Source organism: Hyaena hyaena, unplaced genomic scaffold, assembly GCF_003009895.1.
Source record: "Hyaena hyaena isolate Hyena2069 unplaced genomic scaffold, ASM300989v1 scaffold_693, whole genome shotgun sequence".
Classification (NCBI taxonomy): Eukaryota; Metazoa; Chordata; class Mammalia; order Carnivora; family Hyaenidae; genus Hyaena; species Hyaena hyaena.
Window position 1 is genome coordinate 956,441 of NW_024081321.1, and position 21,442 is coordinate 977,882.

The window sequence follows — 21,442 nt, forward strand, 5'->3', positions numbered from 1 at the left end:
ACTGTCTCTGTCTCTTCCATAATATATAAATAAACTTTAAAAAAAAAGAAATTACTCAAGAAAAATACAAAATTTAAATTCATGTGTAAAATACTTGGTGGTCTTGGCCATAGGCATACTAAGACAAAAGGAACACATCTAGAATGAATGTATCTGTGTTTGTGTAGCATTCAAAGGGTTGGAGGGTGGGGACGTACATGTACCCGGGATGTAAGAGAAGGGATGATATAAAAACCAAGGCTGAGAAATACAGGGCTGGGGAAATTGCCAGTGCTAGAGGGCCAGTCCCCGCATAAGAGAACTGAGAAAGGCCAGCCCACTGTGTCCAAAAGAGCATGGAAAAGCCACCTGCTTGGGACAGAGATCAGTATCTGGGGAAGGTTTATCTGAATGGCGGGACACCTCAACAGCTGGTCAGATCTCAGGATCAGTCCATCGACAGACTATGGAGTCAGTGCTTAGGACAGCAGAGAGCAGTGCACAGCTGGGGGAAATGTCCAGGCTCCCTTCCTCAATAGAAGTGGGGTTTAGGTCAAGCCTCCTGGCTCGGGAGAGAGATTGAGGCAGAGCATAGTTTGGATCATCTCAACAGGACTGAAGAGAAGGCTGGGACTCAGTAGATACATGTGTGTCCACGGCTCAGCCAAACACAAGGGCACCAAGGCACACCTGATTCCTGACCCCTGGAGGTTCAGGGCTGGTGCCCAACCAGACTGGGGCTGACAAGATGAGCCATGACAGATGACTGGAGGTTGCTAGGAACTATTGTTCCACGAGGGTTGTTTGCAATAAACCAACTGAGCAGAATATTTACTGATGGTCCAAAGGTATAAACAAGAGGAAGGGTGTTTCCCCTGAGGTTTTCTGGAAAGCCATTCTTCTTGTGGACACTCTTAGAATCAGATGGGTCTGCACTAAAGATTTGATTTAGATATCAAGATTGATGACGTCACACACGCGCACGCGCGCACACGCACGCACACACACACACACGAGTGCGTAAAAAGGTTTATTTATCACATCACAAGGCTTTCTGGGGAGAGCAAAATAGGATTCCCAAGCTGGTCCAAAAAGTGGCCAGAGAGAGTAGGGAAAGAGACTGACTTTGTATTGTGGTTGGGGGGAGGGTTGTGCTGGCCTGGTTTGCACCTTCTGCCCGTTTCTGCTCAGGGGATGCGGCACCCAGACTTTCTTATCAGCTTGCCTCAATAGAAGGCACAAGAGGGAGAGAGAGGCTGAAGCCTGAGAGCTGCCTGCAGTCATACATCAAAAAAGAGTGAAATTCTTTATTAAAACCCTTGACAACACTTTGTATTTGTGTACCACATTTTACATTTTTCAAAGAACTTTCATGCTTTTTGCAATAGGTTTGATTTAAATGGAAGCAATCTAAATGACTAATCAGGGAGACTCAATCAACTTTTGCCATAAAAACGCATTTTTCTTTGATATCACCTTGCTACGCATTTTTCAAAAGCCAGCTTAAATGTCAGAGGATTCATAGAATTACAAAGGTACACGCTATATCATGAATCTGATAGTTTATGATCAATTTTCTAGTCATATTGGAAAATGAAATGGTAACATGATTATTTTTGCCATAGTCAACTAAAGCAGATGCTGCTTCAGTCATGGGGTGATGAAGCATTGCTAACCCAAGAGGTGAACCAAGAATATGTGGGGGTTTTATGCTGTGCCAGGAAAACAGAAGCCACCATCAAAGCCAGAGTCAAACATAGAAAGCGGCATTCAAATAGTGCTTTACGGTTAAAAATGAATTTGGGTTATGTTTATTGTTCATCTCCCCATATTAGAATGTCAGCCCTACCGAAAAAGAGATTTTACTTCTATGCTCCTCTTTACTGTATCTTCAGGGCAACAAACAGTGCCCAGTACATAGCAGGTACTTATGAATAAATGAATGAGTGAGTGATCCAAAGAGATTAAAGAGAACCAAGACTTGAACCCACATTTTTTTGTATGAAAACTTAAACTCCTAACCACTATATTCACTAAAACAAGAACTGCATATCTGGCCAGGAAGGAACTTATCCAAACCATTCCACATGATAATAAAGGTGCCGGATGGCCTGGGTGGCTCAGGTGGTGGCGTGTCAGACACTTGATGTCGGCTCACCTCGTGATCTCACAGTTCGTGAGATCGAGCCTTGCATCAGGCTCTGCACTGACTGGATGGAGTCTGCTTGGAATTCTCTGTCCCTCTCTTTATGCCCCCCACGTCAAAATAAATAAAGAAACTTAAAAAGAAAAAAAGATGCTGGAAATGACTCTCGGACGACCATTCATCTGGCTGCTCTGGATTATCAAGGCATGTCACAACTTCTCACAGGCAGGTATGATCCTTTTACGAGATTTCAGCAACCATATAAAGTCAAATGCTAACATGAATCATCACATCCACAATAATTTACATTGGATATAACAAAGACAACCACTGTGGTTACCAAAAAATCATTTCAAGTGGATAAATTACTCACATATAAAAGGTAATGATTAAGTCAGACAAAGAAAGATAAATACTGTATGATCTCACTTATATGTGGAATCTCCAAAAGCCAAACCTATAGAAACAGAGTAGAAAGGTGGTAGCCAGGGCTTGGAGGGGAGGGGAGTTGGGGAAAGTGGGGAGATGCTGGCCAATGGGTACACCCTTCCAGTTGTAAGAGAAATAAGTGTGGGAATGTAACGTGCAGCATGGTGAGTCTCATTAACAGCCCAGTAGTGTATCCTTGAAATTTGCTAAGAAATTTGACCTTAAATGTTCTTAACACACACACACACACACACACACACACACACACACACAATGGTAACGATAGGTTATAGATGTGTCAACTCACCTGATGTGGTAAGCATTTCACAATATGTACATATACCAAATCATCATGTTACACTACTTAAACTTACACAGTGTTATAGGTCAATTATATACCAATAAAGCTGAAGGGAAATATTTTAAATAATTCAATTAAAATCTTAATGAAAACTATGTATAGTAACATCCAACCAAAAATAAAAAGGAACATGAAAATAGATATTTGCATAGCAGATCTCTGAAAGGGTGGAGCAAAGCTTTGTTCAATGGCTACTATTAAGAAGCAGAGTTTTGAAAGGGTAATAGGAACGAGGAATAAGTCCAGAGCATACTGAAGACTCACTCTTTGCCTGATATGATTGTGAATTGGTTTAATTTTTTTACATACACATAGAATTAGTTGTAATTTTTAAATGTGTTATGATTGCAACGTCCCATAATGCTTTACCCTATATATCACAAGCACTCCATGTATATCAGTTGATGATGTTGCAAACATGCTCGTTAGGACCACCCAGCTCAATTTGCCTTAACACTCATCTTGTTATTGTCTATGTATTTATATTTATATAACTACACGCCTTACATTTATATATTTTTAAGCTTATTCATTTATTTTTAAAGAAAGAGAGAAAGCAGGGGAAGGGCAGAGAGAGAGGAGGGAGAGAGAATTCCAAGTAGGCTCCGTGCTGTCAGCACAGAGTCCGGTGAGGGGCTTGAACTCACAAACCGTGAGATCATGACCGGAGCCAAAATCACGAATCAGAGGCTTACCCGACTGAGCCACCCAGGTGCCCCTACATTTATATTTTTATAAAATCAGTTTGTGCAAACATCTGCACTCATTTTAGAATTATCTCACACTAATAACTTAGCATCATTTCTAAAACCGACACAAAGAAAAACTATTATCATGAAAAGAGAAACTAAGTGCCAGTAAGGATGTGAAGACATTAAAACCCGTACACTGTTGGTGGGAATATACAATAAGGTGAGCTCTATGGAAACCAGCATGGAGCTCCTCAACTAAACTGGAAATAGACCTACGGTATGACCCAGAAATGCCCCTGATGGGGATAAACCCAAAGGACTTGAAAGCAGGGCCTCAAGAGGACATTTGCACACCACATTCTCAGCAGCACCAGGCACAATCACCAAAAGGTGGAAGCAGTCTAAATGTCTATCAACAGAGGAGCAGATAAAGAAAACCTGGTGTATACATGCAGCGGGTTATTTATTCAGCCTTAAGAAGGGAGGAAATCCCATGACATGCTACAACACAGATGAAGCTTGAGGATATTATGCTCAGTGAAATAAACTAGTCTCGAAAAGACAAACTCTTTGTGATTCCACTACACAGATTACTAAAGTAATCAAATTCATAGGGACAGAAAGTAGATGGTGGTTACCAGGGGTTGAGGGAGAGAGAAATGGGGAGCTGCTGTTTAATGTGGACAGAGTTTCAGTTTTGCAAGATGAGAAAGTTCTGAAGATGTTTCGCAACAATGTGAATATACTTAACACTACTGAGCTGTACACTTAAAAATGGTTAAAATGACAAATTTTATGTTACATGCTTTTTAAAATTGTTTTCAGTTTATTTATTTATTTTGAGATAGAAAGAGAGTACAAGCGGGGGAGGAACAGAGAAAGAGAGAGAGAAACTCCCCAGCAGACTCTGCACTGTCAGTTAGAGCCCGATGGGGGGCTTGAACCCATGAACCATGAGATCATGACCTGAGCCGAAATCAAGAGTTAGACGCTTCACTGACTGAGCCACCCAGATGCCCGCACCACAACTTTTAACGAAAACTTAAAAACTGGCACAAACCGTACTTTGATCTCTTAATAACCCTGTGAGCTGATTATTAAACCCACTTTACAGGCAAAAAAACCTGAGGCTCAGGGAAGACATGGCGACTAAGCTGGATCAGGCAGGCTGCAGCCCAGAACCTAATTGATAAGACCCATCAAAACAACTGCAGAGAAAAAGTAGACATGGCACCAGTCAACACGGGTTTCCAGTTATACATTAACTGGTGAAATGTACATTGCTTACTCCCATCAGATTAAACAGCATTTCTAAGTGAGAATTAAAACAAACATTTCTTACGAGACCCACCCTGTCTCTGTTTGGTTTTTTTGGCCTATGTGTGCAATTGCAGCCAACTGAACATCTAAAACAAAATATTGCATGGCATTGTGCTATTTACTGGGATTACATCACTTACTTCCCTATCTGAAGTTCAGATGCTCTTATATACTTTGAGAAAGTTAGCCCTGTTCCATTAAAATTCAGTTGAATGAATATTTAAAGACCAGCAGTGTGAAAGAAAACCAACTTGTTGGCCTCTCAGAGCACCAACTTTTGCCTGCTCGCCGCCCCCCTCCCCCCGCCGTCTGCCTCAGTAAGCCTGTGATCACAGGACACGCAAATCTTAGTCTGTCCAAGATCTATCACCACACTTAACTTCTTTAATTTTATAAAAGTTCATTGAGAGAGAGAGAGAGAAAGAGAGAAAGAGAATGTGCACATGTGCACATGTGAGCAGGGAAGAGACAGGGAGAGAGAGAGGGAGCAAGAGAATCCCAAGCAGGTTCTGTGCCATTACTGTGGAGCCCGACTCGGGGCTCAATCTCACAAACCTTGAGAATGAGCTGAAATCAAGAGTCAGACGTTTAGCCAACTGAGCCACCCAGGCACCTCAACTTCACTAACTTTTTAACAGAATGACGCAAAATTGTTTCTTCCACTAGACTTTGGGCTCCATGAGAGCTGGGATGGTGTTTTATCCATCTCTGTCTCCCCAACACCCAGACCCCTTCCCATGTGCCTGGAGCGTAGTGGTATCACTACATATTTGTTGACTTACTGGCTAAATGAAAAGATGTAGGCTCATGTCTGAAACCTGGGACTAGCCCTGACCCACACGGGAACAAGAAGTTCTAATTCAATATTCCACAACTCAGCGGAACTTCAAGCCTGCCCCTGGTCAATCTGACCTTGAGCTATGGTTTAAGTAACTGAGCTTTATACCACCCTACTATCTTTAGGCTCAAAACTCAGTACTCAAAAATCCTACTAGTTTTAGGGCTCATCTTTTTCTTGGCTTCCTTCAGCCCTCCCCCACCCACCGCATCTGCTCATTCATTCAACGTTCATTCATCAGATGTTTATTAACTGGTTACTAAGTCACCATTCTAGGCACTGGGCATGCATCAGCATCAGCGGTGGGGGAGAAAACAGAGGCAGACCCATGTCCTCTTAGAGCATTCGGAAAGAAGAAAAAGTGTATTGGGAATCCCACTGGTGGTCAGGCTGTGAAGGAGAGGCCTCACAAGAAGGTAAAAATCTCAGCAAGAATGTAAAGAGGGTGAGGGAGTGAGTCCAGCAGTAGCCAGGGTGATGGAATCCCAGTCTACATTCGAGCGAAGGCCAACCCTCCAAGGCTGGGGCGAGCTCGGCACGTTGAGAAGCAGAGTCAACAGCTGAAGAAGACCCCTTGCTGAAGATGCCAGAGGGGTGGCGCTATTGCATGAGCCCGCCCCTTCGCCCTCGCCTCTGCATCATCTACACGGGGTAAGGGTATCGCAAGCAGAGGAGCCACTAGTCAGAGAGACCTGTACCAGTATTCCCTTTCCACCTGCACCCACTCATACCTTTGGGAAGTAGTTCCCTCCTGCCTGTAAAATAAACACTTTATGCAAGTGACGTCGATTAATCCTTTGAAGTGTTCTGTGACACAGGGACCAGTATTTCCACTGTGAAGGTTAAAAACTGAAGTGTATAGATTCCAAGAGGATTCGGTAATGCACTCGGAACTGTCCGCCTAGGAAAAGGCTGACTCAGGATGCGAACTCTGGTCATCTGATTCCAAAACCTATGCCCTTCCTCACCACCCAGGAGCTGCACTCTACATGTGTCAGAGGCTGGTACATAGCAAAAACTCCATAAATGGGATTCCTTGATGAGTTCCCTGAGGTTGTCTGCCTTCTTGGAAGATCTCTGAGTGCTGTCTGTCCTCAGCACCCTCTTATTCCCCAAATCAGGGCCAACAGTGCTGAATGACAGTCAACAGTCGCTGCAGCATGGCCTGGGCAAGCCACATCCTCTCTTGTATGTAGCAGTTTGATGAGGATGCCTGCCAGCTCTGATGGTGGACACGCAAATGCGAACCCCTGGAAGGTATTTCTCCCAGAGCTCTGGCCTCTAAGTGACACTTGACGCTAGTTATCATCATGCCCTCCAGAACCTGCTTTTCGCTTCCCTGGTTGGCCTCTAACCAGCAGTAGACTGAGCCAGCCCCACTCCAAATGCAGAATGCAGGGTGGGGCTGTGGGTTCTAACCCCCTGTAGCCTCCTCAGAAATCCCTCCCATCGCTGGCCACGGCACCAAGAACATCTAATGGCAAATACATCTAATGGCTTAAACAAGCATGTATATTTGATACTTTCCATGTTTTAGCTACAAATGTGTGTGGGGCGGGGGTGGGAGGGGGAAGATAACTAACCCCCCAAGGGCCAATGTAGACTGTTTATGTACTTATAGTTTGCCTGGAAATAAAAGTTCACTAATCTTCACAATTTACAAAACTTTCCTTTTTAGGAAGATTAGCACAAACAGGGCTGCGGCATTGCTCAGCTCCAGGACGCGTCATTGCCAAGTGAGTCTACATGGGGCTGTGCGGCTGGTGACCTTAGCGACAAGAAAGGACAGATGTGCCCCTGTCCTCCAGCTCCTGTGCAAGTCAGCTGCTGGGCTCTTAGCTGCTACCTTCTCTGGAGAGCTGTCCTTCCCAAAGGGAGCCTCAGCCAGGCCCAGGAGGCCCACAGAAGGACAAAATAGTTACCACATAGACACTTTGGGGGAGTGGTAGCATCACGATGGGCCTTCGTGACTGGCTGGCCGGAGACATCAACAACGCCTGGCTCCCCGTCCTAACTCAGGACTCTTCCACTGGATGACATTAGGGACCCAAACCAGCTCGGTCTCAAGTCTGTCATTTTGACCCACCCACTCTCTCAATCAAAATTCAGATGCAGTTCTCAAGTTGGCATTCTTTCCAGATTGAACAACAAAAGTTCTGAGTCACGGGGAAAGGAGTCCAAGAAGAGACTCAGATTTCCAAATCTAAACCTCAGAAAAATAGAAGCAAAATGTTTTCTTTGGAGAACCCACATTCCTGCCCTGAGGAAAAAAAAAATCTCAATTTCTAACTCTTAAAGCATAACCTATCAAAAGAGCTGGATTGGGCTGAGTATACTGCAGCTGTGATAAATTTCACAATCATTTAATATAATTTTAAACAATTCATATTTTAAATTATGTCAGTAGCTCCAAAGATGGAACAGTCCTGTAGCAATATGCACCTATTTGTGTGTGAAATATGTCCTTATTTCCTTAAAAGAACATTTGCAAAAGGGTTTAACTCAGAATTACTTGAATTGATTTAATTCCACTATTTGGATGCCTCAATTTCCAGCAAATTGGCCACTTTCTGTATAAATCACTTTATAGCATTAAAAGATACGAAATAATGATAATGCTTATTAAGGCATAGCCCTATCTCAAGCAAATTCTTTTAATATGGGAAATATGTTTTCTGTCTCTAAAGATAATAGTAAATGCTTGGAATTTTCTGTCGTTGAACTAAAAGAATATTAGAGCCCCATCTGGTGGATTTGATGTTTATTCAGGAGACAAAATGAAATTTTTTGCCAAGCCATTTACTGAACACTGCACTGTTATCGCTTTCAGAATGTGGATGTTAATCTCTGTGTCTTCATTTTCCATTCGGTGTGTATTTCCTCCTGTCTGAATGGTGGTCTTTTCCTCCAGCCTTGGCCCATTTCCTCTTCCTAGAGAAACAGAGAGTGATTAACACAGTTCTCTATATACTAAACATCATATAGAGACTAACATTTCAAAAGCTATATTATAACAAAGTAGAGAGATTATATAATTTAATCACATAATTGCATCACAGCATAAATTAAAATTATATGCGATGTGTATACATTATAAACTATTGAATTTATAATATTAAAACATGTTTTTTAAGTTTATTTATTTTGAGAGACAGAGAGTGAGTGGGAGAGGGGCAGACAGAGAGGGAGAGAGAGAAAATCCCAAGCAGGCTCTGCACTGTCATCACGGAGCCCAGTGCAGGGCTTGAACTTACGAATCCTGCTATCATGACCTGAGCCAAAACCAAGAGTCGGACACTTAACTGACTGAGCCACCCAGGCACCCAAAAACATAAGTACATATTAAACTTCGTATATATAAGATAGGACTGAAGAGCAAGAGGAAGAGAAAAAGAGAGACACCACATTTATCTGGTTACTGTAAGTATCAGCAATTTAGCAAGATTTGACACTGGAGTTCCGCTAAGTGCATGCTTTTGTAGTATTTATAGCAGATACAGCCCAGCTGTACCATCAGGTTTGGGGGGTGCTTTGAATCTTGGGACCTCTGCTCAGTTCCAAATGGCTCTCTACCTGTCTGTCTCTTTTCCCTCTGGACCACTGGCTGGTTCTTCCTATTTACTCTGTATGTCATTTCTCTACCACTCAACTTCTCTTGACTCACCATGTCCACTATTCCCTCTTGACTTTACCTGGAACGCAGCCCATCATGAGTTTCTTCTGACTCTTTTTTCATAATAATCTTTGGGTTTCAGCCAATTTTTCCTGTTTCAAATCTAAATTTTCAAAAGAGAGAAACTGATCAGGCAACCTGAGCGGGGACTGAAGGGAAGTTTGGCCATCCTACTGAATGACAGTCCTTGAGTCAAATTCCCATTCTTGGCCCATAAAAGGAGCAAGGTGGGAGGTGAGCATGGGATCATGCTGTGCCGACCAGCCTCCCCTTTCATCGGGGACCTTGGGCAGAGGATTCCCTCCAAAGGGGGCTCTGCATGTGGTAGACCTTCTGTGACCTGCCTGTCCAACCAACACTTTCCTTCTTACAATTTACAGATCGATGCTCTGCATTGTCCATAAGTTGCTTGTAGAGCCTGTGAGTTGAATCAAACCCTATTCCTTTTAGTTGTATAGAGTAAAATAGAAGTTTCTAATCTAAAAATTAACTCATATGATCTAGAGTTTATGGTGACTTCCGTCAAGTTACAAAAGTTATGAGGCTCAAGCCAAAACACCATCTAACTTTTCTAGACTAAACAGTCTTAAAAAAAAAAATGTAACTACCAGAAATGGAAACATACATAATCTACTTACTTCAACCAATATCTCCTGAGTACACAGATGGCCATAGCACTGAGCTGCATGACTCTGCAAAGAAGAAGAAAACTATCTGGGCTCTGCCTTCAAAATGTACACTCTATGATGGAGACTGCCATCTCCATCTTCAATTTTGTATTTTCACCATTTGTTTTCTTTTTCTGTATGTATTATGGGCAAAAGAAGCTAAACAGAGTTGAACCCATTATGCTCAAAAAATGTGCTGTGTTTTCCCAGAAGTCCTTGAAAACATTCTTCCCTGGGAGTCTCAGGCATGCCTCACTCTGGTCCCATATGAAGGAGCTCCGGTCCAGACATCATGCAATGAGGCAGTTATATACATAACAAAGGCCATTTATGAGGGAGAAAGGAGTAGATAAAGGGGAGGGTTTTTTTTTTTAATTAAAAACTTTTACAGAGACAAGAGTCTCTTAGAACTCTCTAGCTCAAACCCTTTATTTTACAAACATAGAAACAGGGCTTCAGAGAAGTGAGCAGTTTGGACTGAGGCTACACAATGAACAGCGGAGTTGGGACCCATGTCTTGCACAGGTGCTACCAGTATCAATAAGAGTTGGAATATCTGACTTGGGGAAGAGGAGACTTAGCCAGACAGAGGGTCAATGACCAGAAAGGCGGTCAAGGGAGAGAGCAGCTGCCTTTCCCCTCAGCAGCACCGGCACATGAACCAGGAGCCAGCATGGCAGCCTTTTCCTCCTCTCATCACATAGCCAATCAACTCAACCCCTCGCATCATACAAACAACATACGTAAGGTAGAAAATGGTGAAAGATGATTTGCACCGTGAGCTGCATCCAGCTTTGACCGTGACTCACAAAGTGCTCTGCTTCTAGTCAGGCAGCCTTCTTCTGGTTCCAGTTCTCTTTTAGTAAAGTCGACCTACTTTCATTTTCTACTCTGTCCCCAGAGGTGTGTGAAATTAAGGATTTGACTGTGGTGTAATATTGCCACTTTTTAGGGAAAAGCAGGAAGCATGAACAAAGGAATATCGTCAATATTCTCTATCGTTTACCATTTTATTAGCAAGGTTTTATTTAATGGAGGTTGTGCTGGTTCCTCATTGATCGCCACGGTTCCAAATCCATCTTTCTTTACCTGCTTTATAACATTGGACCTGGACCCTGTGGATGGCTCTCCCTTGCCAGTTAGCTTGATGTTTGTCTTTGCCAACAGGGGGCGCTGCCGGGACACTGACATGGGAAGCAGGAGGCAGGGCCTGTCCCCTCCTCTGCAGCGCTCATCTGGGCAGCCTCAGACCCGTTGCTACCCAGGTCCCCCAGCACCTGTCATCCATCACAGCAGGATGCCTGTTTTGAGGCTACCTTGCCCATCGCCAAAGAGGACCTGATCCAATCTGGTGGAGGGCAGGGATCCCTTCTAAATTTCTTTTCTTTTTTAAAATTTTTCATGTTTATTTTTGAGAGAGAGAGAGAGCAGGGGGAGGGGCAGAGAGAGAGAGAGGAGACCCAGAATCCAAAGCAGGCTCCAGGCTCTGAGCTGTCAGCACAGAGACTGATGCGGGTCTCGGACTCACAAACCCTGAGATCATGAACTGAGATCATGACCTGAGCTAAGTCAGGCACTTAAAAGACTGAGCCACACAGGCTCCCATCTTTTAAACTTCTAAGTTCTTTTCTTGTTCACATTCCCTCCATCATAGTTAGAGGTAGCCGTTTTCTGCACTGCTCTCTGTGTACTTCCTAGGGCTTTATTTCATCTAGTGAACCACCTTCTCACTAGGTAACAATTCTTTACATTAAATGTTATGGGTATAAATTACTGCCACAGTTGCTGTCCCTTAGCTGAATATCTTTCAGTGTGATGCTGGCTCAAAATCCTTTTTCTGTCCTACCCTCTACCTCCACGTAAAATTAACTGCATATTTACTCATTTCCAAAGACTTGGAATAACCTTACTCTATTTTTCATTCCCAGGACCACTCACTGTGACCCAGAACCACATCGCCTCATACCTAGATGTGTTTCTACCTTTTTCTGGTGTCTCCCTTTCCATATAACCAACACACCATTGTAAAAGTAATCTCTTACCACATCACTTTCCATTCAAAGCTCTTCAATGATGTCTCCTTGAATGTAGAAAAATAATCAAACTTAGTAGCTGGATGTGACACAATAATAGCCACATCTTTGGTCCATTATTCTGCCTAATACAGGAGGAAAACATATATATATTTATATAATATATATCTTATATATAATTGTATTTTTAATATAATTTTATTGTATACATTATATTTTATAACATAGCATATATTATTACATATATTATAATGTATATGTTATATATTGGATCACACAGTTGTCAGGGTTAGTAAGTCCCAATGTGTAGGGGAAGCCAACAATCTGGAAACTCTCAGGCTGAAGTCGATACTATAATCTTGAGGCAGAATTTCTTCTTTGGGGGAATCTCAGTGTTTTCAATGATTGGATGAGACCCACCCAAATTATTGAAGGTAATCTTAAGATCAACCTATTCTAGATGTTAACCACATCTACAAAATACGTTCACAGCAACACCCTGAATATATTTGATTCAATAACAGGGTACTAGAGCCAGGCCAAGTCAACACATAAAACTTAACCATCACACATATGGCAAGGAAGAATTAATATTTCAGGTGGAATTAAGGCTGTTAATTTAAATAGCTGATCTAAAAATAAGGAAATTATCCTGGATCATATAGATGGGATCGTTAAATGTGGAAGAGGGAGGCAGAACAGTTGGTGCTGGAATGAGTGATTTAAGAATGACTCCAGAAGACATTGCTGGCCTTGATGACATTAGGAGCCACAGTCAGAAAATGTAAGAAACTTCTAGAAGCTGGAAAAGGCAAGAAAATGGAGTCTCCCCTTAAATCTCTAGAATTTGATAAAGCACTTCTACGACCTTGATTCTAGCCCAGTGAGGCTCATTTCAGACTTCTGACCTCCAGGACTATGAGACAATAAACCTGTGTTATTTTCAGGCACTAAGTTTTTGGCACTCTTACAGCCCCAATAGAAAACTAATGCAGTGAACAATAAAGCCTTTAAGTAATCCAGTATGAATGCAGTTTTCAATATTATTTCCCACTTTTCAAGCTTAAGCCCTTACTAGTCCAGTCTCCTTACCAACCCATGAATATAAATGATATTGCATAAAGCTTCAAATTCTAGGACTCTCCACCCAAACTATTTTTCATCATTATCCAAGGAGCCAAACCAGAGCATTCCAGTTCACAGGGATTTTTCTTTTCAACTCACTGCACTTAATACTTTGACGAAAAGTCGTTGCCTGATGACACATCTTTATCATTGTTTCCCTGTGTACTTTAATACGTGCAGTTCTTTACGCTTCCTGACAATACATCTTTTCTTCTCAGGAGCATAAAGCCCACCAGAGCTGGTATTTTGTGTTAAACTCGTTTATATCCCCAACACCCAGCAAAATAAGTCATGTATAGCACACATACAGACATACAGACACAGACCGCCTACTTTATACCTTTATCCATAAAGAATAATGAGGGTAGGTTTGTCCTGGAAGATGTATAGAATGAAGCTACATAATTACAACAGAATGGTATCCATTTTCATTGTGTCTTTGTAGTTCAATCATTCCTGTTGCCACAGAGGATTCCATTGTATGAAGATACCACATTCGATGTATCCATCCTACCATTGGTGGACATTAGGATTGCTGCTCATTGTGAATTATCACACACAGCCATCTGAGAACATTCTCTTATATGTCTTTTGGTACACATACGCATTCACTTCGGTTGTGAGTGTATCTAGTAAGGGTCATTTTAATTTAGAAATTCTACCTATAAAAACAATTCTGAATATTCTCAAGGAGGCTGGTATTTTTAAATTCTGAGTTCCAGATTCAAACTTTCAGGAAGAGTCCTTTACCACTCTCCCTTCTCTGAAAAGTAAACAGATTTCTGTGGAGCACAGGGTCCCAAACATTGAAATGTATCCAAGTATTGAAAGCATAGGAAATGTAGTAGAAGAGAATATTAGCACGTAAATGATGTGTATCTTAGATGCAGCACTGTGAGTTTTATTTTGGGGAGTATTCAAATTCTACCTTTGTTAATATTCTTTAATCTCTACAGAAAATGAAGTCTGGCATCCAGAACCCAGACCTAAGCAATTTTTGCCTCGGTTTAGTCCAAATTCGTTCTCTAGAGGGCTAGTCGGTTGAAGGTTGTAATGAAGGAACATAAAGATAAGATTCTGACAGTTGTCAACAATCCATCTGCACTTTTCCTTCCCAGAGCACACCAACGAGCAAGGACAATCAAGGGGTGTGGGTAACAATAATAATGAACATCAAAAATCGTCTTTGTTGGAAGTACAACATGGTACAGCCGCTATGGAAGATGGTTTCTTATGAAGCTAAACATGGTGTTACCATATGCTCCAGCAATCATGCTCCTTGGTATTTATCCAAATGAATTTAAAATGTATGTCCACATGAACACCTGCACATAAATGTTGACAGCAGCCTTACTCATAACTGCCAAAACTTGGAAGCAACCAAGATATCCTTCAATAGGTGAATGGATAAAAAAAACTATGGTACATCTATACACAACGGTATATCATTAGATAAAAAGGAATAAGCCATGTACCATGAGATACATTATGGTATCACACTCATTAGGATTGCTACTATTAAAAAAAAAAGGTTTTTTTATAACAAGTGTTCATAAGGATGCAGAAAATTGGAACATTTGTTTACCATCTGTGGGTGTGGAAAGTGGTGCAGGGCTATGAAAAACAGTGTAGTGGTTCCTTTAAAAATTAAAACTAGGGGCGCCTGGGTGGCTCAGCCGGTCAAGCGGCTGACTTCAGCTCACGTCACAATCTCACAGCTCATGAGTTTGCACCCTGCATCAGGCTCTGTGCTGACAGCTCAGAGCCTGGAGACTGCTTCACATTCTGTGTCTCCCTCTCTCTGCCCCCCTCCCACTTGTGCTCTGTCTCTCTCTCTCTCTCTCGATCTCTCTCTCTCTCAAAAATAAATAAACATTAAAATTTTTTTCAACATTTTAAAAAAATTAAAAATAAAACTACCATATGACCCGTCACGAGGGTCTTAAGGAAATATTTGCATATTTGAAATGTTCCTAGCAGCATTTTTCACATTAGCCAAAGGATGGAAGACACCCAAGTATCCCTGGGTAGGTGAATAAACAAACAAAATGTTGTACAGTCATATGATAGAATATTATTCGGTCTTAAAAAGGAAGAACATTCTGATACATGCTACCACATGGATGAACCTTGAGGACATCAGGCGAAGTGAACTAAGCCAGACACAGAAAGACAAATACTATGGTTCCACCTACATGGGGTACATAGCGTAGTCAAATTAATAGACAGAGAGAGTAGAATGGTATTTGTCAGGCTGGTGAGGAGTGGGGAATGGAGACTTACAGCTACATGGGTACAGTTTTAGTTTTGCAAAATAAAAAAGTAGAGAGGGATGGTGGTGATGGTTGGGTAACAGTGCAAATGTACTTAATGCCACTAAACTGTACACTTACCAATGGCTAAAATGGTAACATATATTTATCACCACAATTAAAAATACTTTTAGGGGCACCTGGGTGGCTTAGTCGGTTAAGCGTCCGACTTTCGCTTAGGTCATGATCTCGCAGTTCGTGGGTTCGAGCCCCACGTCGGGCTCTGTGCTGACTGCCAGCTCAGAGCCTGGAGCCTGTTTCAGAGTCTGTGACTCCCTCTCTCTCTGACCCTCCCCTGCTCACGCTATCTCTCTCTCTCTCCTAGAAATAAATAAAACATTAAAAAAAATTTTTTTTAAATAAAACTACTTTCAAAGGAGGAAGGAAGAGGCCATGAAGCCAAGAAAAGACATGGAGGGAACTTAAATGCATATTGCTAAGTGAAAGAAGTCATTCTGAAAGTCTATATACTCTAGGATTCCAACTGCACGTCATTCTGGAAAAGGCAGAACTGTACAGATAGTAAGAAGATCAGCGGTTGCCCAGAGTTCAAGGAAGAGGATACGAATGAGGTACAGGTAGCTCACAGGGGACTTTTAAAGTAGTGAAACTATTAGTCTGTATGATGTTATAATGGTAGATACATCTCGTTACACAATGGTCAAGACCCGCGGAGCTCTATAACACAAAAAGTGAACTCTAATGTAAACTATAGACTTTCATTAATGATAATGTATAAATACTTGTTCATCAATTGTAATAAACGAACCACACTGTCTCAGTCAGTTCCGGCTTGACAAAATACCACAAACAGAGTGGTTTATAATCAACAGAAATGTATTGCTCACAGCGCTAGAAGCTAAAAGGCTCAGATCAGTGTGCCGCCATGGTCTGGTGAGGGCCTTCTTCTGGTTGCAGACTTCTGGTTGTATCTTCACAAGGTGGAAGGGAAGACAGATCTCTCTGGGGCCTCGTTCATAAGGGCATCTCATTCAACCCTTCATGATCAATCACCTTCTAAAGTCTCCATCTCCTGGTACCATCACCTTGGGCATTGAATTTCCAACATATGAATTTTGGGGGGGAGGTAAAAGCTTTCAGACCATAGTGCCCACCAGTGCAAAATGTTATTAATAGGGGAATTGTTGATTGGATGGATGGGTTTACACAGAAACCCCCTATAATTTCTGAGCTATCACTCTGTAACCTAAAACTGCTCTTAAAAAAAATTAAGTTTATTAATTTTTTAAGTCATTGAAACTGTCCCAACCGGAGGATTCATGGAAATGGAATTTTCCATAGCTTCTTCCTTCTTTGGGCAGTCAGGTCACTGTTCTTTTAGTGATCACTAAAGCCCCCCCTCACCACCCCTGGTGCCTTTGACCTGCCAACCCCAGCTGCCTCTGGCCCTCATATTGGCCCAGCACCATCTGACCTTGCCGTGATTCTGTTGGAATTATAATGCTGTCATGGTGGCAACCACATTCCCATGTCCACTGCGGCTTTCCTGGCCACTGACAATGATCTTTGGTGGGGAGGACACTATCTCTCTCCCAAGAATACAGTAATAGTAGAGACTGAACGGGTGGCCCTAATTTCCTATTGAGGTCTTTGATACTCTTTTAATAGGCTTTAGCTATTAACACGCTGCCCTTGAGATGAACTAAGGTGTCATGTGAATGATCCTAAACAGAATCACAGACAAAATATCCCTTTGTGCTGGCACTAAGGCAATGATCAAGGAGGGAAATTATGCCCTCTGCCTTGTTCCTATCTCTGATATCTCCCGATCACCAAGAACACCACCAAACATATGGCGGGTCTAATGCTTCATGACAAGGTCCTGAGCGCTTCATAGTTAGCCACTTCAAAAGCCCTTAAAACTGTTTTTCCCAATGGAATCATTGATTCTACATGAAATAGGCTGCTAAGGAATCTGCCCTAGTGTTCCAGGGTGCTCTGACACTGGTGTTCCCAAGTGCTGGTCCGTGGCAACGCTCTGTAATTCCACAGCAAAACAAGAAAAACAAAGATTGTGTAATGCGTTTTTTCACAAAGCCAAACCTCAAATGTAAAAGATTGCCTTTTGTTGTAGATTACATCCTCCCTCCATGTAGGGAGAGGTAAGGGTAGTTAAGTGTCAGTTTGTTAATGAAATGATGATGACAGAGGAAAAGAGTCATTTTTTAAAAGGCCTTATTTGGCTAAATAGAAAGTCAACGGGGTGCTTGGGTGGCTTAGTCAGTTAAGCGTCCGACTTTCGCTTAGGTCGTGATCTCGCGCTTCATGGGTTCGAGCCCCGCGTCGGGCTCTGTGCTGACTGCCAGCTCAGAGCCTGGAGCCTGTTTCGGTCTGTGACTCCCTCTCTCTCTGACCCTCCCCTGCTCACGCTGTCTCTCTCTCTCTCTCCTAGAAATAAATAAAACATTAAAAAAAAATTTTAAAAAGAAAGTCACCAAGCTCCTGTTGATTCCAAAAGTTTTTTTTGGAATTCTTCTGATCCATAAAAATTCTGAAAGTCTGGGATCCACAGTCCTGGATGAGTAACTGATCACCTTTCTTCCTCCAAGAGTCTGAATGTGCAGGAAAAAAAAAAAAAACTAGATACTTGAAATCACTGCCTAAGGCAGAAATTGGACACAACCAAAAGGTTCCAACACTTCCCCCTTGCACTAAATCTTCTATAGAGCTGCTCACCCAGACAGACTTTTTTGTGCTTCTTCCTTTCATCTCCTTGTTGACTAAAACCAGGCAATGGAAGGAGGTTGAGACCCAGAGGAAGGCCCATCCATCTCCTGGACAATCAGATGCTTAATCTGGGCCAAACCACTAAAGGTTTGTCATAGGAATAATCTACTTCTCTTAGCATAGCAATCTGAAAGCTCAGTGTAGCTTTAAATATCATAGCTTGTACAAGATGTGCTCATCCCTGTGGAACTTAAGGAAGCTTGAACTGAGACTATTTTCCCGGAAGACCATCTCACAGGGCTTGAGGGGGAAACATTAGCCCTACTTGGAAAACAAGGGTTCATTTGCTTCAGAAGAATCCCCTGTGGGCCACTCAGCTAGCAATTGCCTTTTTCTGTAATCCAAAAAGTAGAATAACTCAATTTTATTAGTCACTAGTCAAGGCTTTGGGTTATTAGACATTAGCCAAGATTTATATTAAAATTGGCATCGTGGAAAATGTTGGCTTGTCTAAGATAAAAGAAAATTTCTTCACCCATATCCATCTTCACAATTGGTTCATTATTTCTTTCTGGCTTTGTGTATGATTCATTCAGTGAACTTGGATCCCTTTCTTAGTATCCTTGAAAACAGAAGGGAGGTTGCTATTAAATAATATAACCATTTGAGAGACAGAGAAATGGAAACAGAGAAGTAATCTCCTCAGTGAACTGATAGACTAGCTGGAGAAAACACCCCTTCACCCATGAGCAAAGCATCTTTCCTGAAAGGGGCTTCCCCACAGACTACGCTGCCTCTTAGAATAAAGCCCCTAAAGAAGTAAATATATGATTTTAATGAAAACATAATCCTCTGATTTCTAAGATTCTCTATCATATCAGTGTCCATCTAAGTCCTGTATTTGATCAAATGATATAATGAATAGCAGAGGTTTTCAACTGTACTGCATAGAGAAGTTCTCATATAGAGGGGAAGAAGGTATAGGAATGGTTGGAGGCATTGCAAAGGTTGAAACTCTCAACCTTGTTCAACCAGAGCAAACCCACCTTTATATTTTCTTATATCCTGCATATCCGTGTAGTCTTTCATTTCAAAAAACAAAAAACATTCCTTTTTTTAAAAAAAAATTTGCAAATCACTCATAAATATGAAAGTGTTTTACAAACTACCAGGTACTATGCAAATATAGATATAGATTTTTCTACTATGTACACACAAGGAGAGTGAAGTCTGCTCGTTAGTGGGGATGGGCAGACTAGCATTCACTGAATATCCATTTTACAGATGAGAAAAATAGGTAAATTCACACATCTAGGAATATTTGGAAACGACTAATTCAAGAACCTGCATTTTTTAATTTCTTTATCAGTTTCTCTAACCTTTCAGCCAACGCATGTGTCCAGCCTCTCAGAAAATTCAGCTCCATCCTCCTGCTTCCAAAACATCCTCAGGGGCTCAGTAAAGTTGAAGTTGGTCATTTTGGCTTTTACTGCTGTTAATAATCCTGTGACACTGCAGGGGATGGAAAATAATTCTCCCTCTACCCTTCCAAGTTCTTATCTGAGACCTTACAATAAAAGACAGATTAACAAGAGAAAAAGAAACAGAAGCTGATTATCATGTAACATCATATAAAGAAGGGAAAAGAGCCAGGCGAAAATGAGTAACTCCTGAAGGTGGCTTAGAATTCAGGCTTAAATACCACCTTTATAATAGGGAGAGGGGAGGGAGATTCAGGCTTCTTGGGGAGAAGAAATGATTTTCAGGAAGGATGAGGGACACTTAGAGGAAAAGATCGGAGGTACCATAGTTTGTGACAAAGTCTGTCTGGGTGTGGGGTCGACGTCTACTCTGTTTTCCTGTGACAAGAGTCAGTCTTCCCTGTTGAAGAAACTCCCAGAGAACCCATCCATGACAATCGAGCTCTTTTTGGAGGAGCTGAAGCTTCTCCCTGCATTTGCTGCTTTTCAAGTGCCAACAGCTCAGAATAATCTAGACCAATGAGACATGTTTTGCAGAGGCATGTCCTGAGCTCCCACAGGCATATTTCGGAGTGTCATATTCTGCAACCCTTCAACACCAACTGTCAAGTACATGTTTTTAAGTTGATTTAAAAAACGCTTATTGTTTCTTTTCTGAAATAATACATGACCATTTTGTGTAATGCATTCCCAAATCATTCAATAGCGACAGCTCATTAGGCTGGCCTTATGTGGTGTGTATTAGCCCCACTGCGGAAGAAATAGCTGAAAGTTCCAATCTCTAAAAGTGCTTTATTCAGTCTGAATGGCATTTTCCTTTTCTTCATCGGCTAGAGCCCATATAGATGCAACCATCCATTGCTTGAAAAATGATTGTCATCTTTCTCAATAATTCTGATGAGGAGCCCTATTTTTAACTCCAATCTAAAATACATTAGGGGAGCCATCTAGTGTTTTGGAGTTGGCATTTAGGAGTTATATAGAACATCCCTCCTCCCTAAATTTGATTTACCATCTGTGTTCATTCTCAGTGTTCTGAAGCATCAACACAGGGTATATATTTCATTTTGGGGAGAAATAAGATTAAAAATAAGAGCTCTTTCAGCTGCCTCACACCTGATTCTCTGGTATTTGGAACAAGGAACTTACCTCCCGATTACTGCCAGCTCCTTCTTAGGGACTGGGTACATCAAGGTAACATAGAAACAGTTGGTCCATTTGAAATAAATACATTACATTTCAGAAGCTGGGTTATAATTAGATCTTTTCCTACACCAAAATAGGGCCAAACTTGGATATAGGCAGTGCAGGTAACAGTCTACTTGATGAAGTTCCAGGAACATCAGGAAAGGCCCCCAAATAGCTTCCTCTACCTTCTGTTTCATGCTTGCTAATTTCATAGCAGCTCTACTGGGATGTAACTGACATAGCATAAACTGCATATATTTAATAAACTGTGCGAGCCCATGAGTTTCAGCACAAGCACACAAAAAAACCCTCAATCAAAATAATGAATATTTAGGGGCGCCTGGGTGGCTCAGTCAGTTAAGCGTCCGACTTTCGCTTAGGTCATGATCTCGCGGTTCGTGGGTTCGAGCCCCGCATCGGGCTCTGTGCTGACTGCCAGCTCGGAGCCTGGAGCCTGTTTCAGAGTCTGTGTCTCCCTCTCTCTCTGACCCTCCCGTTCTCACGCTGTC

General features: G+C 41.8%; 1 long non-coding RNA gene across 1 annotated transcript; it reads right to left on the bottom strand.

Annotated features, from left to right (window-relative positions):
- Nucleotides 1-8,519: 8,519 nt before the first annotated feature.
- LOC120220343 lies at nucleotides 8,520-19,825 on the bottom strand. Its single transcript, XR_005525542.1, has 4 exons — nucleotides 19,644-19,825; nucleotides 10,077-10,130; nucleotides 9,458-9,541; nucleotides 8,520-8,696 (listed from the first exon to the last, which is right to left on the bottom strand). It is a non-coding gene; the product is annotated as an uncharacterized LOC120220343 (long non-coding RNA).
- Between the last annotated feature and the right edge of the window lie 1,617 nt (nucleotides 19,826-21,442).